The following is a 16,700-nucleotide window of genomic DNA, read 5'->3' as shown; positions in this document are numbered from 1 at the left end:
CTAACACGAAGAAAGGCGAGGGCCAAAGCCCAAAAGGGAGGACCAAAGCCCATGTTGATTCGAAGCCCATTCATGCACATCCATCCTCCAAGAGAACCCAAAGGACCGAGCCCACGAAGATGAGATCAAGATACTTCGGGATTAAGCAAAGTAAATGAAGATTTAAGGAATGATTCCCTATCCTATCCTTTCCTCGAAGATATCTCCAAGATAACGACGTCCAAAGGGGTGCAATTGTGAAGGACAGAAACTCTAGAAGATGCGAGGAGTCTACACGTGAAAAATGAGACCGAGGCGAGCCCGAAAAGGGGTAGGCCGGCCGGCCTAGGCCTATGGGGCCGGCCGGCCCAGCCCGTTTTCGAGTCGGTTTGGCCTCCCCTTCGACCGGTGGCTTTCTCGGCTTATAAATAGCTCGCACCTTATTCAACTCGAGGCATCCATCCAACCAGAACTCGACGAAAACCTAGGGCCAAGACCGGAGGGAGACGACGGCCGCCGCAAGTCTTCGAAGTTGTCTAGGAGATGGCTTAGGCCATCCCTAGCCGCCATGGCCTCCCTGCGTGGTTGTGTCATGGTGGAGTTCATGAGCTAGTTGGAGTCGTCAATGGTGTATACGCGGTGGTGGCGATCCAAACGAATCTATTATGTGAGTAATGTCTTCATGTCATCCGATCTATTTAGCGATCATGTCTCTCATCTTTCGATTTCGTTCTTGCTTTGGGTGCGCTTATTCCTAGATCTATTCTCGAGATAGATTGCATGGGGTGTTCTTGTAGCTATGGTGGCTAGGAATTCATACCGGATCTACCCAAAGGGGGTTCGACTTGCTTCAGGGTATCCCGTTGAAAAGGGGGGCGTCGTGACAGGCCGTCTCCACAGAGTAGGTTGGGTATCGAGGGATCGGATTGGAGGTTTTGATTTAAAGAGGCTTTGGATGAGATGCATGTTGAGCTTACTCGTTTAGCTAGAACTACAACTAGAATGCGTGTGATAGGTTTAGTCATGCCTTCGGTCATGCTTTATCCTTACCGATGTTCATGGATGAGATCAACCTTCGTACATCACTCATATCTATCAAAGGTTCACCTTTTATATGCAATCAGTGATTCATGTTAGGATAGATCCATTAGATTAGATGGAAAAACCTAGTAAGTTCATTGTCGGTCCACGGATTGATAAACCTTGGGGGAATACTCTAAGGGAAAAGCTACCACGAACCGTGCGCTTGCGGTATACAAATCGGGGGCGTTAGTGAACGTCAACATCCAGCGACTTTTCCAGCCGGCATCGGCACTCTTTCAGCCGGCCTCGGCACTCTTAGTGCTGGTACAGTGGCCCGGCGCTTAGCTTAACCATCAGGAGAGCGCACGTCAACAGCGGAGGGTTTGGTTTAGACACGTGGAGTCTTCACGATTGACGATCGTTGACTTATTCGAGGGTGTGGTTTGAACCGCGGTGTGCGAGGAGCCCCCGAGCCCAGGCCCGTGTCAAGGCATTCAGAGGAGCCCTCGACTTCGATTACGACCCTCGTCGCCCTTCCGCAGGGAGGAGGGGTGAAGCGCACCAAGCTACCCATGCCCGGGCCGCGAGCCATGGCTGCTTCTGTGAGCTATTAGCGGGTTGTTCAAGCGGACGTCCGTGCCCCGTTCGATAGGGGTCGGCTCATGGTCCATAGACACGTCTCATAAAGCGCTCGCGAGGGTTCGCTAGGCAGGGCTCGAACCCATTCGATAGGGTTCGAGGGCTCCATGCTCTCCCTCGATGGGATCCCCCTTCTAGGCACCCTCGACTAGCCCTGAACACTGTGTAGGATGTCTCGAACTCCGCGTTCGAGGGTAGCTTGTACGGCACATCCCTGCAGTCCCTGACTCTGGTGATCTGGGGTGCCTGTCGAACCCCCTGAAGGGCCAGGCTTTGAACCCCTGATCAGTAAGGCCTCGGAATGCGATTCCTTCGAGGGTAAAGGGACCCCTGAAGGAATATTCCATCTTGATTTGAAAGCGATGCGGAGTCGTGAGTCACGCGCGTGGGTCTTCCGCCGGTTGTGGGCGACGTGGCCCGATTTGTGCGATGCGGCACGGGCGCGCCTTTTCAGGCGACCGCCTCGGGTAGATGAAGCGGCGTGGGCGGCGGCTGACGGATGGGATAGCGCAACAGTCGCGCCGTGCCCGCCGGTTACCGTGCCGCAGTTATTGCTGCGTGCGTGCGTGGGGGACTCCGCAGTCGTGGGGCCCATCCGTCAGTGGTAGCAAAATCTACCGCATTGAATGCGGTAGATTTGGGCCGTGGCTGCGGATGCGCCCGTCACGGTGAATAAATATGAAGAGAAAGGGGACATTTTGGGTTCACCTGGCCATTTGCCTCCATCTTGCTTCGCCTTCTCCGCCTTCGTCGCTTCCTGAACCCATAGCCAAGAGCGAGAAGGAGAAAGGAGAAAGAGAGAGAGAGAGAGACTTAGCCATTTCGGAGCCTTCCTTTTCGCATCCCCCCTCGACTCTCCAGGAGCCCTTGCCATGGGGGAAGTCCTCTGCCACTGTGGCGGTGCTGGAGCAGCTGGTGGCCGACAGGCTGCTGCCACGGAACTCGGACTTGGGGGCGCCGGCGTGGATTTCCCCGCGCCCGGACGAGACCGAGCCGAAGCCCCCGCAAGGCTATGTCGTGAGCTTCGTGCGCCTCCACGAGCGAGGCTTCGGCGTTCCTGTCAGCAGGTTCATGCGGGCCTTATGCGACTACTACGAGGTGGAGCTGCATAATTTCAGCCCCAACTCCATCTCGCAGGCGGCAGTCTTCGTCGCCGTCTGCGAGGGGTACCTCGGCATCGAGGCCCATTGGGACCTCTGGATCCATCTGTTCCGCGGCGAGCTCTTCGTCGAGAACTCGCGGAACCAGCCGAGGCGGTACGCGCGCGCCGGTGGCTTGACGTTCCACGTCCGCCCGACCCGGAGGAACTTTTACATCACAAGCAAGATGACGACGAACAACTACGGGTGGTGCCGAGGATGGTTTTACCTTCGGAACCACAAGGGCGCACTTCCGGAGTTCACCAACAAAGTTCTCCGGGAGCGACCGCCAAAGTGGGACTGGGGGGTGTCGCCCCCAGCGCAACAGGCCAGGCTCGAGGGCCTCACCGACGCGCTGGCGCGCTTGGCGAAGAAGGGGTTGACGGCGGCGGCCGTCATCGCGAACTTCCATCGGCAGAGGGTGATCTCTCTCATGGAGAGGGCCCTGCCAATTTACCAGCTCACCCCCGGGAGCAAGGTTGAAGGCTCGAGGACGTCGAGCAAGCTTCTCTCCCACGCCAACGCCGCCCGGAGGGCGAAGTACGCGGTGGCGGAGTTTCCCCAAGATCCCACGGATCTTTGGAGGATCAAGATGCGCCCCAAGCCTGGGTATATTTCCCTGGTAAGTTTTGGTTTCGAATTTGTCATGCATCGTATGGTCCCCTTCTCCTGACCCCATTTCGGACGTGTTTTACAGGGGTTGAGGTGCGGCTCCTCGAGGCCCCCGGTCCCGGAACAGCGCCTGATCAATCGCCTCCACGCGGATAAGATGAAGAGGCGGAAGGACGCGGCGGAGGCAAAGGCCGAGAGGAAGAGGAAAAGGAAGGCGGCGCACGACAAAGCGCGCCAGCTCGCTCGGGCGGAGGGGAAACCGCAGCCCGCCACACCCGAGTCCTCAGAGGAGGACGAGGAGGAGGCCTCGGACGCCGAGGACCACGTTCTGAGGGGCGACGGGGAAGGTGCGAGCCCCCCGCCGTTCTACCTGTGGGACGAAGAAGAGGGAGCGACCGTGGCGCCAGAGGAGCCGAGGACCGCAGGGGGGTCATTGGCGAACCTCTCCCTAGAGGGTGCGGCGCGGGGGTCATCCTCGCCGGCGGCCGGCGAGGAGTCGCCTGCGCCCCAGGTGCTGATCCGTGGCCTCGAGGCCGCAGCGGGAGAGGAGTCGTCCGTGCTGGCAGCCTCGAGCCACCGGGCCGACACGAGGGGGGCGGCTTCGAGGCAATCTTCGAGGGACAGCACGATGCCCCGGGCCCGAAAGACCGCCACGAGGAAGCGGAGTATGAGTGCTCGATCTGGGTAAGTATTTCGGATCTCGTTTTTGTATTTGGCGGATTTCTCGATCCTGCTCAACTCGCGTCTCTTGATTTCCAGCCTCGGGGCCGTTCCCAAGGATGCAGTGCGGCTTGCCCCGGCCAAGGCTCTTAAGACCGGGGCTCGCAGCACTCCGCACACGGCACCGCAGCCCCAGCCCGCCGTGGATCTCGAGGCGGCGGCCGCTAGGCTACGGGAGGCCATGGCCCGAGGGGCCCAGGCGGCGCAGCAAGCCCGGGAGAAGGAGGGTGACGCCGGTCAGAGCGACGCCGGCTAGCGTGGCGCCGAGGCGGCTGCTCAGGCGGCCGACGCCGAGGAGACCGGCTAGGGCGGTGCCGGTGGCGCCGTGTTGGCGCTCCTTAAGTATCCATTTTATCCCCTGTTTAACTTTGATAATGGCATGAATTTAATATCAAAATCACTAACCATCCTAACCTCGGGCCAATTATTGGTCGTTTTCACGTTTGCACATATATTTTGGAGGTACTTCGTTTTTGCAGGTTTTTGACCAATTTTGGAGCATGAAATGGCGAGGCCCACGATCATGCGATGACACGAAGAATGACGAAGGCCAAAGCCCGAACAAAGGGTCGAAGGCCATGATGATTGGAGGCCCATTCATGCACATCCACCCTCCAATGAAGCCCAAAAGACAAAGCCCACAAGATAAGATTGAGATACTTCGGAGCTAAGCAAAGCAAAGAGATATTTAAGGAAGGATTTTCCATCCTATCCTTCTCCTCGAAGAAATCTCGAAGATAACGACGTCTAAAGGGGTGCAATCGTGAAAGACATAAACTCTAGAAGATTCCAGGAGGCTTGGGGAGAAAGTTGAGCGCGAGCCGGCGAAGGAAAGTGCTAGGCCGGCCGGCCTAGGCTCATTGGGCCAGCCGGCCCAGGCCTTTTTTAGGTCGGTTCGACCTCCCCTTTGACCGAGGGTTCCCTGAGGCTATTTAAAGACCCCTCCCCAAGGTTCACGCAGAGAGCAATTCGGGAGACGACGCCGAGGAGCAGAGAAGATAGAGGGACACCTCTCGGAGAGCCGAGGGTCGTGCTAGTTGTCTAGGGTTTGCCCTAGCCGACGTGGGAACCTTGCAAGGAAGAACACGTCGGAGTTCTGGAGCTAGGATCATCAAGATCAAGGTAGGGCCCCGGTTGTGATCTTGTGATGTACTATCATTCATGGTGAAGTTATTTGTGTTTCCGAATGTTTAGCGACCATGTTCTCCTCTTTCGATTTCATTCTTTTCTTTGGGTTCGCTTCATCTTAGATCTATTATCGAGATAGATCACTTAGCATGATCTTGTAGTCATGGTGGCTAGAGGTTCATGGCGGAACTACCAAAGTGAGTTCGACTTGCTTCAGGGTATCCCGTTGAAAAGGGGGGCGTCGTGACAGGCCGTCTCCACAGAGTAGGTTGGGTATCGAGGGATCGGATTGGAGATTTTGGGTTTAAAGAGGCTTTTCATTGAGATTCACATCTATCTTATTTCACTTTATCTAGCTGGAACTACAACATATGCATGATCTAGGTGATCTAGATTGGTTATCTCTAACTTTCTCTTGCTACCTTCGGTGTTTGTCGTGTTTTTAGTAGATTAGATTCGTTTTCACCATCTCACACAAAGGAATCTCTATGCTAGTAGATTGTTTCTTATCTCTTTGGTTCCGTGGATTGATAAACCTTGGGGGAATACTCTGAGGGAAAAGCTACACGAAACTGTGCGCTTGCGGTATATAAATCGGGGGCGCTAAGGAGCGTCAACACGCCGCCCAAGCGGCCATTGAAGTTGAGGCCGGTCAGGGTGACGCGGACAGCGCCGCCCGACCGGACACAAAAGGAGAAACTGGCGGGGACGCACAGGAGCGCCCTGCCGGCCAGGCAGCGGAGGAGACCCTCGTCTTCGAGCCCTCGAGGGCCGAGGGCGAGGGCCTCGCAGAGGACATGGCGCAACAGGCGCCAGAGGTAGAAGGAGCCCCCATCTCGGAGCCCACCGAGGCCCGGGACGAGGGTACCGTCGTGATAGTGCCCGTGCCAACGGCGCAGGAGGGCGCGACGGCGGTGGTGGAGCTGCCGGACAGCAGCGAGGAGTACGGGGACTCGATGGATATCGACCCCGCTGCTGCGGCGAGCGCGGGCGTGCTCGAGGCAGGGGCGTCCGAGGGGAGCCACCTCGGGGTGATCGTCCCGTCCGGTGTCCCCTCAGAGTTCCTTCGCAAGGAGCGGGAGGAGGAGGAGGCCTGGAACAAGCAGATGGGCGTTGGGCGCGAGATCTTGCAGGCCCTCGACCGCGCTTATCAGCTTCATCAGAACGCGGATTACCAGGTCAGCCAGGTAAATATTTCCCGCCGAAAAGTGATCGAATTTGGTTTTAGCTTTTGCGCGTCTTCACCCACGCCGTCCCCCTTTGCAGCAGCTGAGGGAAATCTCACACGAGAAGAGCGCCGAGATGAACCGGCTGTACTCCCAGATGAGCTAGCTCGGGCAACACAACGCCGAGCTGGTGCTCAAAAACATCGATGCAAACACAAAAATGGCCGATCTGGGGGCGCGTCAGCAGGCGCTGGAGGAGGAACTGGCACGGGTCACCGATGAGCGGAATGCCCAGAGGGCGGCAGCGGAGCAGAAGGCCCGGGTGGCCGAGGCGCAAGCTGCTGAGCTGCAGCGCCTTCGGACGGCGCTCGAGGAAGGAGCTCGGGAGGCTGAGGCGCAGAATGCCGAGCTGCGACGCCTCAGCGCCACTCTCGAGTAGCAGAAGGCCGAGCTCCTCCACAAAGAGGTGGCCGTGGTTGCGCTCGCCGGGACCCTCCAAGAATAGGGTGAGGCCCTCGAAGAGAAGGAGGTGGCCCTCCAGAACATGGGGGCTAGCCTTAAGGAAAAAGAAGCCTCCTTGTCCTCGCTCGAAGAGGCCGCCCGTACCCAGAGGGAGGAGGCGCAGAAGAACATGGCGGGTGAGTACCTTCGATTTTCCGTCGATTTGTTTCTTTTCGTAGCTAATGTTGATTTCCTTTACTCAGAGCTGAGGCAAAAGGTGGCGGACGAGACCGCGGTGAAGGAAGCGGTCCACACCGCGCTCACGGCGGCACAGATGGAGTTTGCTGAGCTGGAGCAGACCGCCGTGAGTGTGTGTCAAGAGCTCAAGGGGGGGGGGTGCCGTCTCGGGCAGTTCGGTGATCAGCCGCCTGCGCGCGCTAGGCGGCCGGATTGCCGAACACGCCAAGAGTACCTTCCGCCTTGGTGTCCTGCGGGCTCTCGCCGTGGCCTCGACGCATTACCTCATGGATCTCCAGAGGGTGTCGTCGGGGTACGTCGTGCCCGATGATGCTGACGCGGACGCCGCGTCGGCCATTATGGATGAAGCCGATGCGGCCACGGAGGAGTTCGCCACCGTCCTCGCCGAGAAGCTCGAGGCGGACATCCCTCTCATCACCGAATTCGACGTCCCTGAAGACCCGCAAGGGGGGATGGTAGCCTGTAGGACAGTTGGGCCTCGAAGCCCATGTAAATAGATTAGTGTTTATATCATAGTCGCACTTTGTAATCGCATTCTATGAATATAAAGGATTTTGTTTCATAATTTGAGCGCGTGGCCCGTCGAGGCCTTGTGTGTTCGAGCCTGTATTTCTTTACTCTATTTCCGTGTTCTTGTATGCAACTTGGACGAACGTCTGTGAGGGGGTTCGCTTTCATAAGCAACGTAGGCGTAGGGTGGTGAGGGGGTGCCGTATCCCGGAGGCGTAGGCGGCCCCTCGACTCGGCCGGCCCCGTCCGTAGTTGCTTACGCCTCGCGCCGGTTTTTTCCAAGGATACGAGAAGGTTAGGATCGAGACGGAAATATTTCGAAAAACATTGGCGACTTTTTGGGGACTTTCGGGGGTTCCCCCCGTAGTAGCCCCCGAGGGAGGCTCGGCTTTGCCGAGGGTAAAGCCGGGCGTACCTCAGTGTTCGTGCGCATCCGAGCCCCCGAGGGCCCGGAAGGTTCCCAAAAATAAACCAGTAAAGCGTACTTTATTATTTCGGGAAATTGAAGATGTGAGTACAGGCAAATGTACAAAAAACTTGAAATTCTAGGGATAGAACCGACGTAGCTGTTGTATATTCCAAGCGTTGGTGAGGACTTCGCCTTTTTCGTTTGCCAGCTTGTAGGTGCCGGGTTTGAGCACCTCGGCGATTATGTACGGTCCTTCCCATGGAGGTGAGAGCTTGTGGCGGCCCCTATTGTCCTGTCGAAGCCTCAGCACCAAGTCTCCTTCGTTGAGGTCTCGGCGCCAGACCCTCTGCGCTTGGTACCTTCGCAAGGACTGCTGGTAGCGCGCAGAGTGGAGGAGCGCCATTGTAACACCCCTATGTTAATCGTCTCGCTAATCACGAGTTAACTCGCTAATCGTGGACTCAAAATTTGTCATTAGCGTTAACCGAGACCGCGATTTAATCTTTGTCTTAGCCGTTTTCGATCTCATTTTTGTCCTTGATCTGAGCTCCAAATCAACTTCCGCCTAAAACGAAAATTGTAGATCTTTTAATCCTCTACAACTTTTATTTTGGCCAAATTTCAAGTTGTTACATGAAATTTGGAGTTTTAGCGGGTCAAACTGGAGTAAAAATCATTCAAATGAGTCAACAGTGAGAGCGCCAGTGTTTTCACTATTTTGCCCATACCGACACCGGCGACCGTCGACGCCGGCGAGCTCCTCCACGCGTCGCTCATCCCGGCGTTCCTCGGCGTCTGGGCGCCGCCCTTATCCTCTCGCGAGCACGGGAACCTTCTCCTCCCATCCAGCCTTCTCCTTCCTCGGAGCTAGGTCGAGCTCGAGCGAGCAGAGACGAGTTTGAGCCATCGTCGTTCGTCGCACTGGCCAAGGCCCGCCGCCCCGCTTCGATTCATCGCGCTCCAACCCACTGCACTTTGCCCCGAAGCTCGTCCATCCCTCCACGAGCACGACCGTGCCCTACCCCAGCCGAAATCGAGCTGCAGACGCCGGCCGCCATTGCCGATCTCCGTCGAGCTCCGCCCCCTACGCCGAGCTCCCTCTTCTGGACCTCCTCTGCTCAAAATCGACCCACGGTGAGCTCAATCGCGTCCTACTCACCCTCCCCGACCCTCTCTCCACCCTAATCCGCGGCCACCGCCGTCGAATCGCCGCCGGGCCGCCGCGGAACGCGCCGCCCGCCGCCCGCGCACGCCGCTGGACCTCCCTGCGCCTCCCCACGCGCCGCTGCCGCGCGCCCTAGGGCTGCCTGGAAACCCTGGCCGTCGCCCGCCCCACCTCCGCCGCCGGCCGGGCCGGGCCAGGCCGGAACGCGGCCGCCGCCGCGCGTCCTGCCCCGGCGCCGCCGCGGGCCGCCGCGAGCCGCCCTGCACCGCCCTACGCGCGCGCCCCTGCCCCATCGCCCCGCCCCGGCCGCGACTGGGCCGCGCCGCGCCGCCGGCCGGGCTCCGCCGGCGGGAGCGCGCCGCTCGGCCGCCGCGAGCCCTTTGGCCGCGCGCTGGCCCTTGCGGGGCAAAGCAGAGGAGGGGGAAGGCAGCTGGGCCGGCGCCCACTGCCATGTGGGGCCCGGCTGTCAGCCCCCTTTTATCTTTTGTGTTTTCTTTAATGTATCTCGGCTGAAACTTTGTAATTGCATAGAAATTCGTAGAAAAGTGCTAAAAATGCAAAATAAATTTTGTTAGGTTTCTAAAATCACAAGCTTCTGAGGAAAAATACTTATGCTTATGAATTGTCACTTTTTCTGTGCTAAAAATTCAGTTTGTGTTAGCTCTAGTTTAATTATTACCACTTTTTCTGTTGCTCTAAAAATTATGAAAAATTTGCAGTGGCTTAGTTCTTGCATGTGTAGTTCACTGAAAAAGTTTCTGGTGCATGTTCTCTGTGCAAGTGTGTGGATCTATTTGTTGTTTAATTGCTTTTCTAGGGTAAAATAAAAGCTTTCGATCGTCGTTAAATGTTAGAAAAATTTGGGTGGCATGCTTACTACTTTCAAGTTAAGCCGGTAAATTTTTGTTGCTAGAGCATGTATGTAAGTTAGAGTTTGCTTATAATTAACCCCTAGCTTTACTCTTTTCTTTATATAAATGTTGTTAGTTGTTTGTCTCTTGCATGCAAAACAAACCTCTGTTTTAATCCTTGCTGCTCTAAGCAGTTAGTAGTTGTTTTTAGAAGGAAACACTTCAGGCTAAAATGTTTTAAGTTTTGGAATCGCATCAGCAGCACTCATGCATTGCGCTGTGTTCTAATGGTTGCATGGTGTAAGCATCTAGGCCCTCAAGGTATGTTTCGGTGATTAATGACAACCATTATTGTGACTAATGAGTTTGTGCAGCTTAATAGATCATTATCGCTCATTTGGTCATATGTCAAAAGAGGCCCCTCAATTTCGGTTATTCAAAAAGGCGATCTCGGTTTTCAACTTATATATGTCAAGGCTAACGATCTTTCTAGTCCTAAGTGTCACAAGGTTGAGAAGGACACTTAGGTTAGTATAGGTTTTATAGTTTTGTAGTGATCGCACTATTAAGAGGAGTTAAGGCTAAGTAACTTGAGCATGGACATGGTCATTTGAAAATGGATGCACACTATGGTCACTCAGGTTTCTAGAAGTTCAAATAAGTGGTTCTCAAACTATATCTCAAGAATATTTGGATTTCATTCAAGACTCAAATCAGAAAAGACAAAATCAGAAAAAGTCTATACACCGGTTTAACCGACGCTCTCAATTTTCTATACGTCGGTTAAACGAAGTCAGCAGAGTCAGGACAAACTCAATACACCGGTTAAACCGACGTGTTTGAATTTAACGTCGGTGCATTAGTCCAGAGTTGGTTTTTCCAGGGTATTTCAAGTTCTATACACCGGTTAAACCGACGATGTTTGAATCAAGACGTCGGTGCAATTGACCAGTGAGATGGTTTTTCAGAGGAATTCAGAAGTTGTACTCACCGGTTAAACCGACGATAGGTTTGAGTTAACGTCGGTGCAGTTGTCCAGAGACTTGGTTTTTCAGTGGTTCAGTGGACAACTACACTCACCGGTTAAACCGATGATACGTCGGTTAATCTGCCCAAGTTGTAACGGCTAGTTTTCAGAAGGGGCAGATTACATTCACCGGTTAAACCGACGATGACTATTGGAGGGACGTCAGATTAACCGGCGTTACGCAGTTTTCTGGCAGTTTTTCTCCAACGGCTACATTTGCTTGGGCTGCCTATATATACCCCCAAGGCCGGGTCATTTGAGTGTGCTGGAGTTCAAGGAAGTATACAAGAGCTAAAGATCATCTCCAACCACCATAGAGCTTCATTGTACATCATATAGGCTTAAGCACACTTGTGAGAGTGCTTAGTGCTTGTTTAGGCTTAGTTCTTGAGAGAACCAGCTTGAGAGAAAGTCTTGCTGCGGCAAGCAACTTGTGTACTCGTCGTGTGACCCTCCGACTTGGTGTGGAGTGGCAACGACACTTTGTGCGGGGAAGGAGGCCCCTACTTGGTGTTAAAGCTCCAAGATAGTGAAGACGGTGCCGTGGTGACGCTTCGAGATAGACGGTGGCGGTGACCTCATCTTTGTGACTTGGCGTCACTTAGCCTTTGCTTGTCGGGAGCCTTGGAGGCGTGGCAAGACGGTGATCAAGCGAAGAGACTCGGCATCCCACTTGTTCTTTGTGAGCAAGTGACCGTGGACGTAGGGAGGGACTTTGGTGTCCTAACCGAACCACGTTAAATCGTGTGTCTTGGTGTCTTCACGGGAGTTTGCATATCCTCTCCCTTACCGCTTTGCTTAACGCATTACATTTCCGCATTTACTCTTTTTGCTTACCTTTACTTTCCTAGTTAGTTTGATTAGGATTGGCTATAGGTTGCAAGTCTTTTGGGGTAAGTAGAGGGTAGCATAGATAAACCTTAGTCATAACTAGCATGTGTAGGACGTGTTAGGTCTATCTTATGCAATTAGATTGAGCCCTAGGATAGAAAAGCGATTAGCGACCCTATTCACCCCCTCCCCCTCTAGGGTCGGACACCCCGGTGATCCTTACACATGGCATATTTTTATTCGTGTAGACTCCACGAACGAAGCTGCCTACGCGCTAGTTGCTGAGCCGGTCCAGGAGCCACGAGCAGAGGAGCAGCAGCAGGTCGCCATTGAGCACGCTCCAGAAGATTTCGTTAACCCCGCTGACCTACAAGGCAAGCCCCGGAGCATAACCATAATTTAAATTATTCAATGTTTATTTAAGTATTTGTGCATTTAATTTTTAGGAGTTGTATGAAACCCTAGTATGCATGTTCTCCCTAGGTACCCATGAGTCCATACTAGTGTGCAGGTATCGTTAGCAATGCTCTGCTAAGTAGGATTTCGGTAGAAGTCGAGTGATTGCTGTCACTCGCGAGTTTTAGGATCTTGATTCCTTAGCTATGGCTGTGAAATGAGTTGTTGAGTAAAGAGAAATGGAGACCGGGCGGAAATGAGTTGGATTAATGGTATAGAATGGATGAAAAGAAATCTCCGCCTGTGTCAATTGAGGATTGTTCCGTTGTTTGCAGTGTTGATCGAGGATTGAACAGTACTAACCACATACCGGAAGTAGGAGGTAGTCGAAACCGGTAAGCTGTGTACCACTTTACAGTGGTGATTTGAATTCCGTCATGCTACGCTGGGCGTGGGAGTTGGCGGGTGTTGGATAGGATGCCACCTCCGGGTTCTCCGGGAGTTCACCGCGAGGGGCCCATCACCTGGGTTTTAGCAGGCGTAGTTCAGATGCCGTGGTAATGAGGAAACAGTTGACGCGCGTGGCCCGACGGGGCTTACATGTGTCGTGTGAGTTAGGTCCACCTTGCAAGGTTAAATCGGATCGATTCGCCGTGACTCGCAGTTATGAGAGCCTTGATCTCTTTGTCACATCGTAGTAAAGATTTGGAATGATGATGATATAAGGATGTTACTCTGTAAAGAATGATATGATCAACCATGCATGCTCTAGATGTCAGGCAAATCTAGTTGGCACTTGATAAACTTAAATTGAGCTAAAATATTGAAAGTAAGGATTCATTAGTAGTAGCCTTTCAGCGAAACAAACTCCAGAGCTAAAAAGCTTTACATGTCTAGATAATGGGCTAAGTATACCCAAAGTCGGGTAAGCCTTGCTGAGTATTAGTATACTCAGGGTTTTTGTTGAAACATTTTAAGCAGGTTGTGTTCCCGCTGACTTCGAGGAGGTATGTGCGTCCTGGATTGGACAGCCGCTTCCTCCTGTGTGGACTGTCGAGTGGGCCCCGTCTTTCCCGTGAAGATTGGGCAGGTTGGCATCACATCGGTGGGCAGGATGTGGAGCTCACCCTTTTATCGTCATTGTGGCTATCGTATTGTATTTCGAACTCAGTTTTAAACTTTCGCTGTGCGTTTGAACTCTGTTGTTTGTATTTAAACCTTTTATGTAAAACCGGTGTTGCAAATTAATTTGAAGACTTCTGTGTGCTGGTATCACCTGTGCTCGTCTTCGTACGGGTCTAAGTGCAATTGTGATCCTGGAGTACAGTAGTTTAATTGGGATTTTACCCGACAGCCTGTCAGGTTACACCGTTTTAAGTGCACAGTAATTTGATTAAGTATTAAGATGATGTTTAGTGCATTTAAGCCGGTTTAATTTGGACGGTGCTGCTACAGCCATGTCTCGAGCCTCGTCCACTTGGTCCAGCGAGTTTTCGCGAGCTCGCTGGTTTCGTTGCTCTTGGTATGTCTTGAGCCTCGGAGATCCGTACTCCAAGTCAGTGGGGAGTATGGCCTCGGCGCCATAGACGAGGAAGAACGGAGAAAAGCCCGTAGCTCTGCTCGGGGTCGTCCTTAGGCTCCAAATGACCGAGGGTAGCTCCGTGAGCCACCTCCGGCCAAATTTGTTCAGCTTGTTGAAGATCCTGGGCTTTAGTCCTTGGAGGATCATGCCATTGGCACGCTCCACTTGCCCGTTCGTCTGTGGGTGTGCCACAGCCGACCAGTCCACACGTATGTGGAAGCTGTCGCAGAACGCCAAGAATTTTTTGCCTGTGAACTGGGTGCCGTTATCGGTGATAATCGAGTTTGGGACCCCGAACCTAAAGACAATGTCGGTGAAGAACAGAACTGCTTGCTCGGATTTGATCTTGCCGATGGGTCGAGCCTCGATCCATTTGGAAAACTTGTCGACCGCCACCAGCAAGTGGGTGAAGCCCCCGGGCTCCTTCTTTAGCGGACCGACGAGGTCTAGTCCCCACACGGCAAATGGCCACGTGATGGGGATGTTCTGCTGGGCCGGGAGATGTGTTTTTCGAGCGTAGAACTGGCACCCCTCGCAGGTCCGCACAACGTCAGTGGCGTCGGCGACCGCGGTGGGCCAGTAAAAGCCTTGCCGAAACGCGTTACCCATGAGAGTGCGTGGCGCGGCGTGATGGCCGCAGACGCCAGCATGGATGTCGCGGATCAGCTCCTTGCCCTCGGGGATGGGGATGCATCGTTGTAGGACACCCGAGGGGCTACGCTTGTGTAGCTCATTGTCAATTAGAACGAATGACTTGGCCCGCCTGGCGAGTCGTCGCGCCTGAGCGCGGTCCGAGGGTAAGATCCCTCGAACTATCCAGTCAAGGTACTGGACGCGCCAGTCTTGCGAAGCGGGGGCCTCGTCAACTTCCATTGCTTCGGCCTCGTCCGCGGAGGTGGTCCCGAGGTCAATGTCCATGGGCTCGACCCCGTCCGCCGGGGGGTTCCCGCCGGAGGGCCCAGCGGACGAGGGGCCTGGCTCCGCCGGTTGATTGAACTCGACGGAGGGCTTGAAGATGTCGCGAGCGAAGATGTTCGGGGGGACGGTGGTCCGCCCCGAGGCTATCTTGGCCAGTTCATCGGCGTCCTCGTTGTACTTGCGCGGGACATGATTGAGCTCGAGGCCGTCGAATTTGTCCTCGAGGCGGACTCCTTCATGACTTGATCGACGACGAGTTGAGAGTCCCCGCGTATGTCGAGGCGCTTGACGCCGAGTTCGACGGCGATGCGGAGGCCACCGAGGAGGGCCTCATACTCCGCCATGTTGTTCGAAGCAGGGAAATGCAAGCGGATCACGTACCGCATGTGTTCTCCGAGGGGTGAGATGAAGAGGAGGCCGGCACCGGTGCCGGTTTTCATCACCGACCCGTCGAAGTACATAGTCCAGCATTCGCCCTGGATATGCGATGGGGGTAGCTGAGTGTACGTCCACTCAGTCACGAAGTCAGCCAAGATTTGGGACTTGATTGCCTTGCGAGGGGCGTAGGTGAGTGTTTCTCCCATCAGCTCCACAGACCATTTGGCAATTCTACTCTTGGCTTCCCGGTTGCGGGCTATCTCTCCCAAGGGGAAAGATGAAACCACGGTGACGGGATGAGCCTCGAAGTAGTGGCGAAGCTTGCGCCGAGCCAAAACCACTGCGTAGAGCAGCTTTTGAATCTGTGGATAGCGTGTCTTAGTTTCAGACAACACCTCGCTGATGTAGTACACTGGTCGTTGGACGGGCAGAGCATGACCCTCCTCTTGTCTTTCAACCACAATCACCGTGCTGACCACTTGGGTCGTCGCGGCTATGTACAGATAGAGGGGCTCGCTGTCCGTAGGTGGTGTGAGAATGAAAGCTCGAGTGAGCGATGCCTTCAGCCTTTCGAGGGCTTCTTGAGCTTCGGGGGTCTACGTGAAGCGCTCAGTTTTCCTCAAGAGTCGGTACAGGGGTAAGCCTTTCTCGCCGAGACGCGAGATGAAATGGCTAAGGGACGCTAGGCATCCCATGACCCTTTGTACCCCCCTTTAAGTCTCGGATCGGTCCCATCCGAGTGATGGCAGAGACTTTGTCAAGGTTGGGTTCAATGCCCCGCTGGGAGACAATGAAACCCAAGAGCATGCCTCGAGGCACCCCGAACACGCACTTCTCGGGGTTAAGTTTTACCCATTTGGCTCGTAGGCAATCGAATGCGATCCTGAGATCAGCAACCAGGTCGTCCACCTTCCTAGATTTCACAACGATGTCGTCGACATATGCTTCTACGCTGCGCCCGAGATGGTCTCCGAAAACGTGGAGCATACACCGCTGGTATGTGGCTCCGGCGTTTCTGAGGCCAAAGAGCATCGTAATGTAGCAGTACATGCCGAAGGGTGTGATAAAAGAAGTCGCGAGCTGGTCGGACTCTTTCATCTTGATTTGGTGGTAACCGGAATAGGCATCAAGAAAGGATAAGAGTTCACATCCCGCAGTAGTGTCTACAATCTGATCGATTCGTGGCAAGGGAAAGGGAACCTTCGGACATGTCTTATTTAAGCTAGTGTAATCTACACACATCCTCCAGTTTCCACTCTTTTTCTTTACTAATACTAGATTAGCTAACCACTCGGGATGGAATACCTCTTTGATGAATCCGGCCGCCAGAAGTTTCTGCAACTCCTCGCCAATCGCCCGGCGCTTGAGCTCGTCAAAGCGTCGTAGGCGCTGCTTCACCGGCTTGGAGTTGGGTCGGACATCAAGGGAGTGCTCGGCGACCTCCCTCGGTATGCCAGGCATGTCCGAGGGACTCCACGCAAAGATATCTGCGTTGGCGCGGAGGAAATCGACGAGCACCGCTTCCTAT

This window comes from Panicum virgatum, chromosome 3N (genome assembly GCF_016808335.1).
Source record: "Panicum virgatum strain AP13 chromosome 3N, P.virgatum_v5, whole genome shotgun sequence".
NCBI classification, from domain to species: Eukaryota; Viridiplantae; Streptophyta; class Magnoliopsida; order Poales; family Poaceae; genus Panicum; species Panicum virgatum.
Note: the sequence above shows the minus strand (reverse complement) of the source record.